The following is a 4,747-nucleotide window of genomic DNA, read 5'->3' as shown; positions in this document are numbered from 1 at the left end:
TCTCTGTCTTTCTGGCGAGTGCACGAGCCCTGTAGCAAAAACCTCTTCCCCCCTCAAAAAAAAAAAAATAGTTTGGGGAAAACAGAATTAAAATATGAATTTATTTCAGTGAAAAAAAAAAAATTCAGGCCAGGTGGTAGGATGGTGAAGGTGGTTGGATTCCACATGGCCTGTTGTGTTGTTTTTAGTCATGGACCTTACACCTTGAAAAACACACCAAGCATGTGTATATGTGTACCCAAAATCATGAGAGGAGAATGGAGGAGAAGAGATTGTGACACGGTCATCCCCCCCTTGGCGAGGGGACGGGGATAATTTCTCACTTTCTCTCTCTCTTTCTCTCTCTCTCCAGTGAGTGCACACACCCTATAGTAAAAGTAAAACAAAAACAAAAACAAAATGCATGCAGTTTTTCAGAATATGCATTTTCCCTGAACTTAAAAAAATTCTTATTTATATTTAATTGTTATACATCTTTGTGAGGTACAATGTGATTTTTCAAAGCATGCATGCATGTAGTATGTGATAATCAAATCAAGGATATTACAGTATTCATCATCTTTAACAAAGAACATTATATTGTACACCTTCAATTTTTGTTCTATGAGTTTTTTTTTGTTTTTTTTTTTTTTTTTTTTTTTAGTTTTTTAGATATACACATACGATTGGCAATTCTCCTTTTTAAACTGTTATGGTTTACCATTCCATAATCTATTTGCCTTGTTTACCTGTATTCTTCTGTCTGTTAAGCTTTTTTCCTGAGCTCCTCCACCCACTCCCCACCCCTCTGCCTCATTAATCTTATAATCTCTGGTATCTACAGTTATCCTCTCTACTTCTATGCCTTTGAATCTTTCAATTTCTGCCATAAAGTATAGATACTCATTTTATGTTAAGTGGGGATATACAATGTTTATCTTTCATAGTCTGGCTTACTTCATTTGGCTTTAAATCTTTTAGATTTGTCTGCTTTGTGTCAAATGGCAGGAAATTGTTATTTCTTTAGCTGAATAGCATTCCATTATGTATCTGTGCCACATTTCTTAATGTAGTCATCAGTTGTTGAGTACTGAGATTGCTTCCATATCTCGGCTATTGTGAATAATGCTGCAATAAACATAGATCTGCAAATGTCTCTCCAGTAAAGTGATTTCTTTTCTTTCGGGTAAATACACAGGAGTGGGATTACTGAGTCATATGATAGTTCTATTTGTAAATTTTTAATTTTTTATCTTTTGGGTACATACCCAGGAGTGGGGTTACAGAGTCATATGGTAATTCTATTTGTAAATTTTTGAAGAACCTTCACAACAGTGCACAAGATTCTCTTTTTTTCTCCACAACCTTGCCAGCACTTGTTGGTTCATTCTTTCTTTTTAAAAAATTTTTTATCATAGCCATTCTGATTGGGCTAGGTGATACCTTATTGGGGTTTTGATTTGTATTTCCCTTGTGATAAGAAGTATTGAACATTTTTTTTTTTTTTTTTTTTTTTGTGGGTGAGCTTCTTGAGTTCGCTATGTATTCTGGTTATCAATCCCTTATCTGAAGTATAGCTTGCAAATATTTTTTCTCATTCTATGTGTGGACTCTCTTCTACTTATATTATATGCTTTGCTATGCAAAAGCTTTTTAGCTTGACATAATCCTGCTTGCCTATTTTTAGAGCTATTGCCCATGTTGCCATGTTTTAGGCATCATATCAATGAACTCTTTGCTTACTCTAATGTCTTCAAGTGTTTCCCCTCTGTTTTCTATAAGCAGTTTTTATAGTTTAGGGCTTTAAATTTAAATAGTCCATTTTGAATTGATTTTTGTTAATATTGATAGATAGTGGTCTGGTTTCATTTTTCTGCAGGCGGATAAACAGTTTTCCCAGCACCATTCGTTGAAAATACATTCTTTTCTCTGCTGGATTGTCTTGTGTTCTTTGTCAAAAATCAGGTGGCTTTATGTTGTTGGGTTTCTGAATTCTTTGTTCTGTTTCTTTGGTCTGTGTATCTCTTTTTTTGTGCCAGTAACATGGTGGGGTCCAACTCCTATCTCAAAAACAAGAAGCAGGGCCCAGGTGTGGTTATGTGTGCTGCAAAGATATTGCTGCTCAGAGGCTGAGGCAGGAGGATGTTATCAATCCACTACCCTGTCAAAAAAAAACAAAAACAAACAAAAAAACCTCTCTTTCTCTCATACTAAAAAAAAAATAAAAGAGAAAGAGAGAGAGAAAAAAAGGAAAAAGAAAAGAAGCAATTTACAATGCAAGACCCTGTCAAAAAAAAAAAAAAAAACTCTCTCTCATACTAAAAAAAATAAAAGAGAAAGAGAGAGAGAAAAAAAAGGAAAAAGAAAAGAAACAATTTTCACAAAAGAAACTGGTATGGTCTATACTAAAACCCTGTGTTTCTTTTTCTTTTTTTTAAAATTTAAATAACTTTATTTTTAAGAGGAAAACATCTGAACATCAGGTACAGTCTGACCCACAATTAGCCAACAGTGTGACACAACTCATTCTGGGAGTACTCTCATGCAGTTTGCAGGAAAAATTTGACACGGACCGTCAGCTGAGCCTTAACCAAAATCACAAAGCCATTGAACCTCATAATACATAATGACCATGACAGTAATAAAAATACAGTATCAAATACACACTACTTTATGAGTTACAAACTACAATATAAACAATTTAGGCCCCTTTTTAAAACATGAAAAAAATATTTCTATTACAGCCTTATTTCAAGCATTTTCAGTTAAATGCAGCTTCGTATGTTTTAACAAACAATAGACAGTATGAGGACTCTTCCTTAAGTATCTGTAGGTAAAGTACATCACTTGTTTCCATGTTTGCATTCTGAAGTATACTCTGACATGTCTAAGTTCAGGTAAGAGAATGAAACTGTGCTGTGGCAAAATCCTGGCTGATGATGATCAAGACTTGGGTAGTTCTCATTCAGGGTTCAAAAAGTTGACATCAGAGAAAAACAAAGTGAGGACATAAAGAGAGTCAACATCATTCTTTTTCAGTGAAGCAGTCTAATTCCAGAAAATGGGTTTTCAATTTGAATTCAAAGTGTGTGGTTTCCAAAGTTGAGTTATTTTCGTTCCAAGTTATTTTCACTGCCTGCAGCAGTGAGGCAACATTGGATGAACTGAGTTGGGAGGAGAGTGTGAGCTGAACTACAGAGATGGTCACTGATAAAACGAGTTCCTAAAAGTCCTCAGGCCCACCCTGAGGTGAAAGGCAGCCACTATCAATAGGAGAAAGGCACTCACTGCACTGCACACATGGAGCTTCTGGGAGGGCTAACCGTTCTTGACATAGGTTCCTGGTTGAAGTTTACAATATCTGCCTTCACCACTCTCTGTGACTGTTCCATTTCCACTTTATTTAATTTGATTCCAAGAATTTCAGCAGCAACTTTCTGAAAACACAGGAAGACGGCATCTCCTGTCTTGGCTGAGACAAAGTGACTACGAAAACCATTTTCCGGGCCAAATCGTAAATGTTTTTCAGTCTTTACTGTTCGCATATGCTCCAAATCAACTCTGAGAGTAGAAAGGGGATGGCGGAAAGCTCCTGGTAGGCTTCAAGGGTGCTGGTAATCCTCTAGTTCCTGACTTTTATTTCCCACCAAGGCAACCAATGGTTGAGTTTCTGACTCTTCCGTCACTTTCTTCACCCTAGTAAACCAATCTTCTAAATTTTCAAAGCTTTGATGATTTGTAACATCATATACCAAAAGGACCCCCTGTGCTCCATAGATACATTTATCTAACATCTTGCTTCCTATTGACTGCCTTCTTATATTCCAAATTTGAAGAGTAACACTCAAGTTTCCTGGCAATGTTATCCTTTTCAAAAAGAAATCCAGTCCTATAGTTTGCTTGTACTGTTTCCCAAAAGTTTCTTGGGTAAAACATGTAACTAAGGAGGTCTTCCCGGAGGTTCCGTCCCCATCGCGAGGATTTTCAGGTACCGGTTGTGGCTCTCACCCTCGGAGTCCGACATGCTGTCCCAGGAACCAGGCCTGCCCTCAAAGGTGGAGGGAGGAAAGGGAGGAGGAGGCCTCCGGGGGTGGGGTGGGGGCGGAGGAGGGGAGGACCCCAGCTCTGGCATCTAGGCAGCAGCTGGAGGGACACGCGGGGGAATCACTCACCAGGCGCCATCTTCTCCACTACTAAAGCCCTGTTTTTTTTTTTTTTGAGAGATTTTTCACTGTAGTGCGCGTGCGCTTGCCAGACAGACAGAGAGAGACATAGAGACACAAAGCGAGAAATCACCCCCCAGGGGGGATGGTCACGCTGCAATCCCTTCTCCTCCATTCTTCTCTCGGGATCTTGGGCACGCACGCACACGCGCCTGGCGTGAGTTTTAAGCCACCGGGTCCGGGACATGAACTGCGGTCGACTACGTGGGAGTCCAGTGACATAGCCATTAAGCTAACTGCTGGTTCCCCTAAAGCCCTCTTTTTCATCTACCTTGAGTATGCAATTCTTTTCTTTTCTTTTCTTTTCTTTTCTTTTCTTTTCTTTTCTTTTCTTTTCTTTCTTTCTTTCTTTCTTTCTTTCTTTCTTTCTTTCTTTCTTTCTTTCTTTCTTTCTTTCTTTCTTTTTAATTTTATTGGGGCACAGTCATGCTGCAGTCCTTTCTCCTCCATTTCTTCATTGTGTTGAAATTTAGGGCCCACATGCACATGTGCCCAAATTGTTTTCAAGCCGCTGAGGCCAGCCCTAGAACTGTGATTGGCCAGCT

At 38.5% G+C, this 4,747-nt stretch overlaps 1 pseudogene; it reads right to left on the bottom strand.

The window, feature by feature from the left end:
* Positions 1 to 3,263: 3,263 nt before the first annotated feature.
* On the bottom strand, positions 3,264 to 4,003 carry LOC102489303 (ras-related protein Rab-28-like; annotated as a pseudogene).
* Between the last annotated feature and the right edge of the window lie 744 nt (positions 4,004 to 4,747).

Source organism: Tupaia chinensis, unplaced genomic scaffold, assembly GCF_000334495.1.
Source record: "Tupaia chinensis unplaced genomic scaffold, TupChi_1.0 Scaffold000113_1, whole genome shotgun sequence".
Lineage (NCBI taxonomy): Eukaryota > Metazoa > Chordata > Mammalia > Scandentia > Tupaiidae > Tupaia > Tupaia belangeri.
Note: the sequence above shows the minus strand (reverse complement) of the source record. Positions and strands in the feature narration are given on the sequence as shown.